This window comes from Rhinolophus ferrumequinum, chromosome 20, assembly GCF_004115265.2.
Source record: "Rhinolophus ferrumequinum isolate MPI-CBG mRhiFer1 chromosome 20, mRhiFer1_v1.p, whole genome shotgun sequence".
NCBI lineage: Eukaryota > Metazoa > Chordata > Mammalia > Chiroptera > Rhinolophidae > Rhinolophus > Rhinolophus ferrumequinum.
Window position 1 is genome coordinate 20,734,931 of NC_046303.1, and position 15,469 is coordinate 20,750,399.

The 15,469-nt window shown below is 37.2% G+C and overlaps 1 protein-coding gene and 1 pseudogene across 1 annotated transcript in view; both read right to left on the reverse strand.

Annotated features, from left to right (window-relative positions):
- HDAC9 (histone deacetylase 9) overlaps nucleotides 1–15,469 on the reverse strand; it is a 664,661-nt gene that overhangs the window by 260,875 nt on the left and 388,317 nt on the right. The gene's annotated exons all lie outside the window — the stretch shown is intronic.
- Nucleotides 3,437–3,606, reverse strand: LOC117012605 (uncharacterized; annotated as a pseudogene).

Below are 15,469 nucleotides of genomic sequence, written 5' to 3' on the forward strand. Positions count from 1 at the left end.
CAGGTAAATTTGCTCAGGTTACTGAGATGCAGAAGACATTCTTTTCTTATATGAAATGGTCTAAGGCCACTATGCCTGAACATCATCTGTCTTCTCCCACTGATAAAAACCAAATTACTTTCACGGAAGAGTTATTACTATACACCTATTTTATAAATTCTTCAATGATGCCTAGTAAGACATCAATGTCACTGGGGCCTGGAACTTTCTAAGTTGTGGGGGACAGGCATTGCAATCTATTTGCAAAGTAAGTAGGAGGAAGTTTTGAAGTTCTCTGTATGACAAGCATGATGTTCTTGCACAAGCAAAATATTTATTTGGAGGTGACTTGCTGATGGAGATTATGAGGTGATCAAGTCTCTGAACTAAGGAGACTTCAAGGTTCCATTATTATTATTATTATTTTGTAATAGCAGTCATTTTAGGTTTTATTTCTGTTTTGTTTTGTTTTACTTTCTTGTTGCCACTGCTTAGGGACCTAATTTGCGGCTTCTGACTTTTCCCTTTGTTCTGGATGCTTGCATGTGCTTCCAGACATGTGGGTGGTTACTCATCGTGTGCTATAATCAATATCATCACGCAATGTCACCAAGATCAAATACAGAAATCATCAATTATAGTGTTTAATCTTTGAAATAATTATTGGAAGTAGTATAACAAAGGATATGAGCTAAAAGTAAAAGAAAAAATATCATGAAAAGTAATTAAAGAAAAAATAAACTTCTATTTCTAAAGCCATTTCTTTAAGTATATGTTCCTCCTTGTTTGAAGTTATAAGCAAACTGAATTTTCTTTTTGGTTTGCAGTGTTTCGAATTTCAGAAGTCTTGCTTTTATAGAAAATTATACTCGTAAATATACCTAAGGTTATCTTCTAAGATGCCAAAGGCTAGTGGGAATTTACAGGTTCTAAAGTCTTTGCATTATTCAGGATTAGTGTAGAAATTGGTTGATTTTAGACTTTTTAAAGCTAAACATGCATGTATCATTTAAAAGTAACAAATAAAGAGAAATAATGTGCATGACTTTAAAGTGGACAAAATATTTTGAAAGAGAAGCAAAACTGGAAGCAATCTATCTAAAGATAAGTGGAGAAAAAAAATAAAGCAGTTTCTGAAAATGCTGAATACAATTTACAAAATAAGATTCTAGAAACAAATCCCTATACGTCACTAACCACAGTTGATATAAATGTACTCAATTTACCAGTTAAAAAAAGGAGAGAGTCAAATTAAATTTAAAAAATAGAAAGTCTATATTCTTCGGCATAGCAAGATTAAATTAAAAGGTTCTATAAAGACATATAAGGCAAATACTAATCAAAAAAAAAACAACAAGCAAACAAGCTACTAGCAAGTAAAAGCCTTGTGCAGCTATGGTAAAAACAGGCAAAATAAACTTTAGGTGAAAACTATTAAAGACCATATAAGGGTACCTATAAAATAAGTAATACAGAAGTTCAAATAACCAAAAAAATTTTTTCCTAAGGCTCAGAATGTAAAAAAGCATAACTTAGCAGAACTATAAAGAAAAGCTGAAAAATCCACATCATTGAAGGGGTTATAACAAATTCATAACAAAATTATTGAGGTTACAAATAATTTAAACAACACAATTCACTAGCTTTGAGATGTATTGAATTTTTTAGCCAATAACCATCCATATATTTCAAGCGTGAATGTACCAATTCCAAAATTGACCAATACAACAAAGCAAGCATCAACAAACTTAAAATTGAATATTTACAATGGAATATTATTATTTAGTTCAAGAAAAAAGGAAAATCTGACATGTGCTCTAACATGGATGAACCTTTAAGACACTATGCTACGTGAAATAAACCAGTAACAGAGAACAAATATTATGTGATTCCACTTATATGACATATCTAAAGTAGTTCAATTCATAGAGACAGAAAATAGGATGGTGGCTGCCAAGGGCTGAGAAGAGGAGGAAATAAAGGGTTATTGTTTAATAGGTACAGAGTTTCAATTTGGGGAGGCGAAAAAGTTCTGCAGGTGGATGGTGGGAATGGTTGTGTAACAATATGAATATACTTAATGCCACTGAACTGTATACTTAAAAATGGTTGAAGTGGTAAAATTTTTGTCATATATATTTTACTGAAAAAAGATAAGTTAATATACAGATCACGTACTCTGACTACATTATAGTCAGAAATGTAAAGTAAGTAGATGAAAAGATACACTATATTCTGTGATAGAATCAATATCATAAAGATAACAGCTCTTCCCAAATTAATCTATAATTTCTGGAATATTTCAGCTGATTCTAAATTTTGTATAGGAGAGCAAAGGCAGAGAATGGCCAAAAGAATTTTTAAATAAAGAACAAGTGGGAGAGATAAGCCCAACCAGATCTATACACACTAAAAACTTATTTGTTTAAGACAATAGAGTATTATACAAGAATGGATTAATGGAGTAGAGAGCTGAGAAGCAGACCCATGAGTATATGGAAACTTGATCTATAACAGAGATGACCTACAGAGTAGCAGGTAAATAAGGATGTCAATAAATGATGCTGGAAAAACTGGTTATCCATAAGAGGAAAGATGAATTTAGGTACCTACCTAATACTACCTGCAAAAAACAATTGAAAGTGGATTCGAAACTGAAATGTAAAATGAATAATTTAAAAATTTTTAGGAAAAAATGTGGATAATATTCTAAAATTTAGAAAGGAAAATAATTCAAATATTTCTATTTATCATAGCCAGAAAAATGCAAGCCAGAAATTGGGGGTAAATATTTTCCAAATATAACATAAACAGTGTTTAATGTCTACAATACACAGCTTCTAAAAATAAATAGGAACAAAAAAATGGACCAAAAGTACAAATAGTTAATGAAATATTTCAATAAGCCAACAAATATATGAATAGAAACAACCTCACTGGTAATCAAGAAACTGCAAATTAAAACCAACATGAGATACCATTTTATATTCATTAGACCGATCAGAAATTTAAGACTCATAATACCAAGCATTAGTGAAAATATGGAGCAAGAGAAACTCATAGACTGCTTATAGGAGAATAAATTGTTATATCCACTTTAAAGAACAACCCACCAATATTTAGTAAAAGTAAAGATGAATAGTAAAACCACAGTAAAAATTGGGAGTGAAAAAACTGAACAAAAGAATATATGAAGAAAACTAAATTTAAAAATATGCAAATGAATATCATATATTGTTTAAATATAAATACTAATGTAATAAAAATATAAGTAAATACATTGGGAAAATAAAAAGCAAATTCTGAAGAAAAGGAATGGAAGACAAAACAGGAGAGAGATACATCAAGTAAATAAAAAAATAACCCACAAATTAGAGAAGATATTTGCAAACCATATATCTGAGAAGATACTTATCAGTACCCAGATTATATAAAGAATTCTCACACTTCAATAATCAAAAGACAGCCTAATTTTAAAATGAGTGTAGTTTCTGAATAAACATTTCTCTAAAACAGCTATACAAATGGTCAATAAACACGGAAAAAAAGGATGATCAACATCATTAATCATCAGGAATTTGCAAATCAAAACTACACTTGATCTTAGCCAAAAGGCTGAGAAGCGATGCAAATCAAAACTACATGAGATATAACTTCACACCGATTTGAAGGATTTAAAATAAAATAAAAGAGAGATAATAGCAAGTGTTAGAGATAACAGCATCGTTAGTGACAATGTGGGGAAACTGGAACATTTATAAGTTGTAGGTGAGAAGGTAAAATGATGCAGCCATTTTGAAAAACAGCGTAGCAGTTCCTCTAAAAGTTCAACATAGAAATACCATATGCTCAGCAATTTCAATAATATGTAAGTAAGAGAAATGAAAATATATGCCCCACAAAAACTTGTACATGAATTTTCATAGCAACTATTTTCATAGCAACTATTCATAATAGCCCGAAGTAGAAACAACCCAAATGGCCATCAACTGATGGGTAAATAAAATATGGTGTTATCTACATAATGGATATCACCCAGTTTTTACAAAGTAAGTTTCTGTTTGTTTTATTTCGTTTATTCATAAATATACAATCATATTTGCTATTTTCAGGGGGAAACAAGCATTAAATTTTACACTCATAAAATACAGATACCTAAAATAGCATAAAAGTGAAAATATCACCTTAGAATAAATTTTAGTGAATTTTTGAATTTAAATTTAAAAATCCACAAATCTATCTATTACGTCAAGGTCACAAATCAAACAACCTAGAGACCAGCAGCTCCTCACAGGGCACATCCTGGAGGCCAACAATGGGTGCCCGTCCTCCTGGTGGCTAAATGTGCCCTACAGAAAGGCTGTTGTAAACTGTTGAAGCCAAACATTTAACAACATTCAACTGACCTGACAAAAAGGAGGAGGTAAATCTTAGGTGCTGGAGAACTTGGCTAATCAGGTTATTGGCAAAGAAAAAGAGGGCACAGGTTGAAGCTTCCAGAAGCAAGTGGAACTTCATGTATGACAGCCTCTGACTTACCTGTCATCATCCCGGTGGTCGGTGTGCACAGCTCCCTGGAAATCGGAGGTCAAGAAGCAAACAGTTCAAGTCCCAGCCAGATCCCCAGACCCTGACAGTCCCCGCAAGCTGAGACAGACCTGTCCTCAAAGCACGTGGACCACAGTTTCAAAAGGAATCCTAGTTGCTCCATTGTCGTGTCAGGTGGGCACAGCCCACGCAGGTTGAGTGTGAAGTCTCAAACCTCCCAGAAATATTAGAGAAATGCAGTCACACCAGCCAGCCAGCGAGAAAGAGGGGGACGTTTGTAATTCCCTGTGAACACAGTGTTTTCAATGTGACCCGTTATTTCGGTTCCAGAAGCCAGGTGGTCAGGCCTCACGCTCTGATCTCCAACCCAGGTGAGGCAAACTCACCGTGGACGCCAGCTCTGCCGTGCACACGTGGGTGGATGGAACAGGCAAAACTTCAGACTTCCCTTAAAATGCTTTAACAGCTCAATCCAAAATGTAGCAACACTTTTAGATATTTCTGAAAAGTAAAAACATTGGGTAGCCTATCCATATGAGAAAGAGGAATACGAAGACCTGTCGCCTGGAACATACAAACGGAGAAGGCTGTTCAGGCCCAGGGCAGCCGGGGAGCCTGGCTCTGAAGCAGGCCCGGCTTTGGAGCAGAGGCGCCGGAGGTAACGAGCCAGCGGAGGCCGCGGAGGCCGCGAAACCGGGCAATGTTCACACCTGGGAGGTGTGACTTCCCCACCTGCAGACCAGGACCTGGTGTGCCAGCGGGTGACCGAGCGGGCACGAAGCCACTGGCGACAGGGGAGGCCGGGTGTCTGCCAGTTAATGTAGCACCAGGAACGCTGCCCTCGAATGATGTTCGGTGATTAAAGGGAGCGTGTGCCTCAGGCCGCGGCACCACCTGGGGGAACCCGGTGGAAGCCCCCACGGGGACACCCACAGCCAGCACACCTCCTCCGCGGGGGGACGCGGCCTCACACAGTTGGTCCCCTCTTTCGTGTCCAGTCCGAGGTAAAAAAGAATTCACACCCTGCTCTCTAGATAAACTGACAATAGCAGGTTTCTTCTCCAGGCCTAACTTCCTCACCACGGCGGTTCGTCGCATGTTGGGAAAAGGGAAACCATTTCTTCAGCTGTCTGCACTGCGCCTCACCTCCTTGAACCCCGTCCTTGCAAAATGTTGCCTTTCTGGGCTCACTGGCCGTGGCCTCAGGGCTGCTGTGCAGCTCCTTGGAAAGCACAGAGGAACTCGGCCTGGTCTTCCTTCCCGTTGCTGTAGGAAGAGCCGATGCTGACCAGCTGCTCACACTTCCAGCCACGGTGGACGCCACTTGCTGTCTCATTCTAGAATTTTGTCCTAAACTTTAGTGAGGCAATATTGTAAAATTCTGCTTCCTCCAACACTCCTTCCTTTGCAAGGTCATTGTTGACCCGCTCTCCGAGACTCAGAGAGATCAGGACTGGCCCAAGACAGGCGGGGTTTCTGTTGATTAAATACCTGGCACCTGCTGCATCCCTGCCCGAGCCCAGGTGCGGGGCAGCCCGGCAGGAACCGGTAGAGGAGGGATTTCCGGTCCCCTACACAGCACCTGCACAGTGGTGAGGAAGTGCCTGCTGGGGACAGGGACCGGGATCCGCTCCTGCAAGCTGCTGGGCCAGGGCACGCAGCCCCCAGCCCGCCCCAGACAAGGGTGGGAACTGCAGCTACTCTTCACAGTAATTCTCTGCTAGGACCCCAGCAAGCACCCGCCCCCCACACCCCAGCACCTTTACCCATTTTGCGCCCCATCCTCCGAACCCCATCACATCCTGTGGAAAACACTGCACCACAGAGAACAGGTTGGTGGTTGGCAGGGTGGGGGGCAAAATGGGTTAAGGTGCTCAAAACGTACAAACTTCCAGTTTTAAAATAATTAAGTCCTGGGGATGGAACGTACAGATGGGTATAGTTAATAACACTGTATTGTATATTGGAAAGAAAAAAAAGTAATGAAGCACTGGTACATGCTACAACATGGATAAGCCATGGAAAATAATATGCTAAGTGAAAGAAGACACTCACTCAAGACCTTACATTGCACTATTCTATTTACACAAAATGTCCAGAATAGACAAATTTATGGAGAAAGAAAGTAAATTACTGGCTCCCTTGAGTTGAGGCAGGGGCAGCAGGGAATTAGTGGTAGTGGGCACAGCGTTTCTTTTGGGGGTGATGAAACGTTCTAAAATTGACTGTTGATGGTTGCACAACTGTGTGAATATACTAAAAACTATTGAGTTGTACACCGAAATGAGTCAGCCGTATGGTATGTGAATTATACCTCAAGAAAGCTGTAAAAAAATAACACTTTTTTCATCATCGTACAAAGGGTTGTTATCCCATTAAATCACGAGATAAAATTTATTTACAAATAATGTTTATTTCACTTTTTGTCTCATCTTTCTTAATTTCTGTTTTTTGTACATGTTGTGTAACATAGAATACACTGATGTAGTACATATATAATTTGTAAATATATATTTTATATCTGTTTATATGTCTATATAATGATTATGTATAGATAAGTATATCCTAAACTATTTTTATTGCTTGTGATTAAAAAAAATTGTAGGGCCGGCCCAGTGGCTCAGGCGGTTGGAGCTCCATGCTCCTAACTCCAAAGGCTGCTGGTTATTCCCACATGGGCCAGTGGGCTCTCAAACACAAGGTTCCCGGTTCAACTCCTTGAGTCCCACAAGGGATGGTGGGCTCCGCCCTCTGCACCTGAGATTGAACACGGCACCTTGAGCTGAGCTGCCGCTGAGCTCCCAGATGGCTCAGTTGGTTGGAGCACGTCCTCTCAACCACAAGGTTCCCAGTTCAACTCTTCGACTCCCTCAAGGGATGGTGGGCTGCGCCCCCTGCAACTCGCAACGGCAACTGGACCTGGAGCTGAGCTGCGCCCTCCACAACTAAGATTGAAAGGACAACAACTTGACTTGGAGAAAAAAAAGTCCTGGAAGTTCTACACACCGTTCCCCAATAAAGTCCTGTTCCCCTTCCCCAATCAAAAAAAAAAAAATTGTAAATCAATGCATAAGAGTTGGAAGGTGAAGTGCTTTTATTAAATTAAAATTTTGCTAAGATACAGGGTGCCTTTAAAAAATATATAAGACTGTTTATCATGCCTCCTCTCCCATAGCAAAGGGCAGTATTTCTGAATTCTAGTGCGCAAGAGTGGCACACAGTCCAGGAGAAGCAGGATTAACAGGTTTGTGCTCACCAACAGGAAGCACACACTATTTCTCTACTAACCTTCTTCCCCGAGCTAAGCGGTGGCCTCCAGTAGCAGAGGTCAGGCTCAAGATAGATGAATGATTACTTCCACGTACTCACTGGTAGCTTCCAGTGAGGTCAGTCAGTCCCACTCCCTTCTTCTCAAGTTCTTCTCATTCTAAACTAGAGTCTTTGTCTAGCACATTTTTCATGCCCGCAAACAGTATACAAAAAAGCACAAAGGAAAGGTGAAATTGTATGTGTCAAAAATTATCCTCATTTTCCAATCATGAGGAATCTATAAACAAGAGTATGACTCACAAGGCAGGACTGTGGGTAGCTAAACACTACAAAGCTTTCAGCTAAAGCATCACCAGCAGAATCAGAGGAATTGGTTTCAAGTGTAACTAGTGTTTATATATGTGTACAGTGGGAGTGTGTGGTGTGTAGTTAACCCGTGACTCTGGATTGAAGCTTAGAGGTTTGTTTTAATACTGTAAAACTGATTCTATTCAGCAAAATTGTTCCTCAATTGGGTAGACTGTTGGTAAAAGTTACTACCTATGTGTAGAGTATCTAAATAGCTTCTGATGCATTTATTAGATATAAGAGTTCCTTAGATATAAGAGTTCCAGGGGAAAATGAATTACTAATTCCGTTGCACTACACTTCTATATTTGTGAAAGTGTGGTTGCTTTAGAAATGTTTCAGATCCAGCCACTTTGGAGCACTCTTGGAAAATGACCACTTTAAACCAGTGGAGATTTCACTCCACTACAGCATACAAAAGAAACCACATTCAACTTTTGAAATTAAATAAGTAGTCCACAATGAGTAATTTTTCCCAATTATAAAAGAAAGAAAACAAGTTATATTTTTGTTCCTTTATTTGCTTTTCAGCTTCTACATTTTTACAGTTGCCTGTAGGAAAAAAAAATGTTCAAGAGAGTGGGTTGAAATTATTTTAATTACATAACAGCCCAGAGGAAGATGCAATTGTGCAATGGCCTAGACTAGCATCCTCTGTCTGGTTGGTAGCCAGTGAACAGTACAGCATGAACAATAGAGCTCTGCTCTAGAAATAATAGCCTGAAGATAAAGGGAGTAAAAGGGGTTTCTTTTGACTATGATGAATCTTTTGAACACTTCCTTTATTCCTCCCCTTTGATAATTAAAGTGCAGATATAAAACAAATCATAATGAGAGAGATGACAAGCAATATAAATCATTTCTATTTAAGACACAGGAATTAGATGTATTTATCTTAAGTGGGTATTCTCAGTGTAGGATCTCGGGAAGAATTCTTGTGGATATAAAATTCCTGAACTTGTGTGCAAAGTTGTATGGGTATGTGCATCAGTGAATTTTCGGGAGATACAGTCCACACCTTTCATCAATGAAGTCCTTAATTTAAAAAAAGAAAAAAATGTTATAAACCGCAGCTCTCAAGGAAAAAACAATGCAGTACTTGGCAAAAATAATATCCCACCAATTACAACTTTTAGTTTTCTCTATTAACAAACCAGTTTTAACAATGACAGTATGTTGTGAATGGAGTTTTCTTTTTAATCCCATAGGTTCAACCATGTCATAAGTTGGGTCACGTGACTAGGATCAGAAATCTTGCAGAATCAGGCTAGAAATTTTGTATCCTCTCCTCTCAGCCCAAGAAAGCCTCTTACTAAAAACTCAATATTAGCAGAATCACCGTATCTCGCTACCAGTCTCCAGATCCATCTGTTTGTGTGCACATTACCAACCATGTCAAATTCCAGAAAATGTGTGACTTTATGTCCATTTCCCCCTTTCTCCCAAAGTACACATGGGTCAAAAGCAAGATATTCCAGGCAAGTCTCTTTTGTCACTGACTTAGAAGCTAATTACTGATAGCTAGCTCCCTGCTAAAATATTTGGCTAACAAAGAAAGAATATTGTTTAACCTGTATTCCTTTTGACATTTAACCACAAGCTTCCTCTTAAAAAGGAAAGTTTTCTGCTTAGAATAGACAAGTGTTAAAGGAAGCACACAACTCAACTCGTAGCATGTAAAAAAACATTCGAAGTAGAATAAACACTTGTCACTGTGGGTCGAACTGAAATTTGCTGTTTCCTCCACAACCAGATCTTTAACAATAATCCTAGCGTACATTTGCTAAGATGAATGTAACATAATACACCTCAAAATGCTATGTTTAATTTTCGAAAGGAATGCCTTTATAAATATTTCCTCAAACCTAAAAATAACTATCACATAAAAAGCCATTGTAATTTAAAACAACTCTGTAATTATTTCTTGACTTTGGTGGGATTGAATTAATTAATTAATTTGTTCATTCATTGACTGTATTAAGAGTCTGTTAGGTGTTAGGCTCCACCAGAAACTAGAAGATAACAATGGTGAACAAAAGTGATATGGTTACTCCCCTGTAGAGTTTATAGTCATCAAAGTTCTGCACAAATAAACAAAAAAGCAACTGGGTTGAGGGCTGTGAAAGGGTGATATCTGGCCTTAATTTAAGAGTCAAGAAAAGCTGCTCCAAGGAAGGGATATTTGGGCCAAAAGATGAAGGTTGAGAAGGATGTAAGGTGACAAAGAGAGGAAGAAGAATGTTGCATGGGGAGGAGACAGAATGTTCAGAGTAGCATGTACCAGGTACCCTGAAGGTAGGGTACCTGGTAAGTACCACAGTACAGGCACAGGGCTGCATGGCTATTCATAACGAGAGGAGGCTCCTGAGGTTGAATTCCAGGTGAAGCAGAAGGAGCAGGTAGACTGAGACCTTGCAGATTGTGCCTCCTGTTTAAAGAGGTTGAATCTCAATCCTAAGAGCAATGGCAACTCAATGAATAGTTTTAACTCCCAAGAGTTTAGGCCTGGGGATTGGACATTAGGTGGGGTTGATAAGAACAGATTTGTATTTTGAAATGATCATTCCCGCAGAATAATAACCCATATTTTATGTAGGGTAAATGACTTAATCGTCAAGCACCTTCCTAAGCACACTAAATACAACTATTTTTTAAAAATACGTAAATATTATATAACGGTGCCTGGCATATATTCAGCACTGTACAATGTTAGTTGTAGTATAATTATTTGGTCAGTTTCACTGGAGTATATCAGCAATATCAGACATCATTTGGAATTAATTCTTTAACCTTATAATGTGAAATTAATAACTAAGACAATGTTAACTGCACTTTTGTTGAAATTCTTAGTTTTCACTGTTTTTTTTCTTTACACTTGATCTTCAATGAGTCTCTCTTCCTTGAGATTGTTCTATTTGTCACACTACTGCATTTAAAATGTTTATTGATCTGTATTTACCCATTCCTACCCCCATGAACACAGACCAATAGATTTATTTTTAAAATTCTAAAGGGAATACCACTGTAACTCAGTATTAGCAAATGAACCTTAAAATATCTACAAAGAACAAATGGATAATATTATCAGACAATGCTTAACAGTTTAAGATCTTGTCTGGTATTAGTTTGTTTTAGTATAACAGATTCATTCTAAGTAGAATGAGCAAAAACAAAGTAAAATTCACTAAAATAAGTCCCTGGCTTACATGAATAAACTCTTCAGTTTAAAACTTATTTTATCTCTCTGAAAAATATAAAATAATATTATGGTTATGCACATAATAGTATTTACTCACAGAGTATCAAAAATTGATATTGCAAAATTACATTTATAATATAAACTTGATAATATTCAATACATATGAATATTAAAAGTGGTTCTGTTCAATTATCATCAAATGTACTATATTTGATTTATAACATGTCAATGAATCTGCAATACCTAGTGTTTACTGGTGTCATTTTTCATCTGCTTGGTTCTTCAGCAAAAGAAATAAATAACAATAACAGTTCTCATCATTATGAGATGGTAAGTTTGTTATTAGTTATACCTGGAGATTTTAAATAGTAGCTATTTTTAAATTCACAGAAAAGAGGCATTATTATGAACTTACAGAATAGGTAAATATGGCATTCCATAATAGCCCTATGGACTACTATTAGCCTGTCCGACAATGGTTCCGCATACCATAGCCCAGCCCTTGTCCAAAACATCAAGTCTGAAGTAAGGTTGATGGATGAGGGTGCAACAGACAAAGGAGAAGAAAACTGAAAGTGGTTAATGAAAGACCTTGCTAACTATTTTTAGGAGTTTCAACTTCATTCTGAAGGTAATGCTCCTATGAAGTCACTGACATATTTCAAGGAGTTGACAAGCATGATTATATTTGAGTTTAAAGAGCATCAAATGCTTCAGTTTAGTTGATTGGGGATTCAAAGATTGGTCATTGACATAGCTGATGAGTCATGACCAGTGGTCACTGGATGAGTTACTTTTCCTTCATCCTGCCCACTTGTCCCCTATATCCATTGGACGTTTGCATGGTTTATATGGTTTCTATTTGTGTTGTTTGGTGAAGGAAAAAGGAAGAATTCTGGTGAGATAGGAGAGAAGAGATGAGAAAAGAGATGAGGAACAGAGAGGAGTGAACAAGTCTGCCCTCTCTTTGGCCCCAGGGAGAGGTTATTTGAGCTCTAGGAGGCCAGGCCTTCCCTAAAATGTGAAAGAGCTGTTTTTGTATAAGAATTAGGGTACAAACACTATTCTTTTGTGCCTCCTATGGGAAAACAGGTCACAGAGTTTGAAGGAGGACATTCTTTTCATTTCTGGCAGAAGATATCATTGAGGACTAAAGGCAATGAAGGGCCATTTGGCATGCTGAGGATTGTAAAGCTCTGAGAACCTGGGAGGCAACCAAAGTGTGGGCGGTAGTGATAGGCACGGCAGATCATGGCAGGTGTTGGTGGTTCTCAAATGGACACAGACTCCTTTCTGAACACATGTGAGACTCCCTCAAGGAACACACAGAAGTACTTGAGAGGCAGTGAATCAGGTTCTTTTTCCAGAATAATGGCATTAAGGACTATCATCAAAGTGGAAAGTGGATAATCGATGCTAATGTGACCTAATTCATAATCACATGGCTTACAAATGGACCCAAGGAATCACACTACCAGAGACCGGGGTCTTTGCAGTAATCTGGTTGACAGTAGTCAGAGCAAGGATTGCAGCAGTGGGTTGAAGAGAGGAAGATGGACTGATGATGCATTTAGAAGACAGAATCAACATAATTTGAAGAATTAGGAAGATGTTCTCTACTGGGGGGCAATCGGGAAAAATGATGAAAAGCGTGGGTCCTGACATCAAACTGCTTTGGGTTTATTACGCCCCAGCTGTACAATGATAAGCAAATCATTTAATTATCTGAAACCTCAGTTGTCCCATTATTTGAGTTTTTAAATTTTGAATAAATATTGTATCTATGGCATAGAGATTTTTGTCAAATTTCAATGAGATGATCCCCTAAAAATATTTAGCATGGGGCAGGGCATATTCTAGGCACTGGGAACAAATTAACTATTATTATATGTGCAGAGAGTATCCAGGTAGAAAGTAAACCAAATCATTAATTTTAAAAAGTCCTATTTGTATGTAAATTTAAAATGCATGTTATTTAAGAATATTAGTTTTAAATAATACTTATTTATATGTAGAAATATATGCATTTGCATATATGTGTACACTTGGCTAATCTTTACCTTAAATAGTAAAGCAATAAAATGTGCTACATGGACTTTTTTTCTCTATTCCATGTGCTTTTTGTTGTTATTTAAACTCAGTGGCTTTCCTCGTTAGAAGCATAGGACATCAATTTTTCCCTTCACTTAGCTCATCAAAGAGCATTTTATGGACATTCAACTCCTAGATATGAATACTAGTCATCTGTTAGATAAACAGATGTTTCAACATAGAAACTATCTCCAATATGCTAACTATTGATAGGATCATATTTTTAAATATTTAATCTCCTTTAGGATTTGATTATGCTTGAATTTTCATACCAGAATATGTGTGTGTGTGTGTGTGTGTATATATATATGTGTATATGTATACATATATGTATATGTTTATATATATGCATGCATATGTGTGTGTTGTGTACATCTGTGCATGTGCATGTGTGTATAAGCATGTGAAAATAAAAGATAAAAGTTCAAAAGCGAGATTATAAATGTGCATTCAGGATTTTTAAATAATTAAATACATATAAAAGTAATATGAAATGAAATATTAACAAATGGTGATAACAAATATTCAAACCCTTTTTCTATTTCTCAGGAGGGCCCTGGCAGAACCCTGACGTAAATCTTGGAATATGGTAAGGAATAGAATCATAGAGCAAGGAAAGTTCCCTATTATTTGTAAGATAATCCCTTCAATTCCCCCATTCGCTCCTAAACTCATGAGGGAGAAGAGTACTTCAGTCTTGTTCACTATTAGAGTCCCCAATCACAGATACAAGCACATTGTAGAGCTCAATAAATGTCTTTGGAATGAGTGAATCTATAATATTTGGGGTTTCTAAAACTCTGAGATATATTTTTGAATTTTAATCTAGTTCTTTATTTTTTTCAGCCCTATGCCTTTTGTTGTTGTTGTTTTTAAAATTATATATATGTTTAATTTTTCAATTTCAGTTGACATTCAATGTTATTTTATATTAGTTTCAGGTGTGCAGCATAGTGGTTAGACATTTATATAATTTATGAAGTGATCCCTATGATTAGTCTGGAACCCACCTGGCACTATATACATAGTTATTACCATATTATTGACTATACTCCCTATGCTGTACTCTACATCCCTGTGACTATTTTGTAACTACCAACTTGTACTTCTGAATCCCTTCACCTTTTCACCCAGCCTCATAACTCCCTTCCCTTCTGGTAATCTTCAGCTTGTTCCCTGCATCTCTGAGTCTGTTTCTGGTTTTGTTGTTGTTTTGTTGTTGTTGATCTAACAACAACAAAAGTCCTGACATCATATGGTTCAGGACTTTTTCTGTCTGACTTATTTCAATCAGCATTATAATCTCAAGATCCATCCATGTTATCGCAAATGGTAAATTTTTTAATGCAAAGGTAACTTGTTCATGATTTAAGTAAGATCATATGGTAATTTAGTTCTTTAAAAAAATTTTATTCGCATTTCTTTGATTATTAGTGATGTTGAACAGTTCTTCGTATGTCTATTGGCCATTTGTATGTCTTCTTTGGAGAAATGTCTATTCAGGAACTCTGCCCATTTTTTAATTGGATTGTTTGTTTTTTTGTTGTTGTTGAGTTGTATGAGTTCCTTATATTTTGGATTTTAGCCCCTTGTCGGACGCAATGTTTGCAAGAATCTTCTCCCATTTGGTTGGTTGCCTCTGTATTTTGTCAAATTTCTTTTGCTGTGCAGAAGATTTTTAGTTTGATATAGTGCCATTCATTTATTTTAGCTTTTAATTTCTTGCCTTCTATAGATGATTGGATAAAGAAGTTGTGGTATATATACACAATGGAATACTATCCTGCCATAAGAAAAGATGAAATAGTACCATTTGCAACAATGTGGTTAGATCTTGAGATTATTATGTTGAGCGAAATAAGTCAGACAGTAAAAGTCCAGAACCATATGACCCACTGATACGTGGTATATAAAACTGAAAACAACAAAAGAACAAGACAAACAAATGAAGAAACAAAAACTCATAAACACAGACAACAGTTTAGTGGTCACCAGAGGCTAAAGGGGGAGGGAGGTGGTAGATGAGGGTAAAGG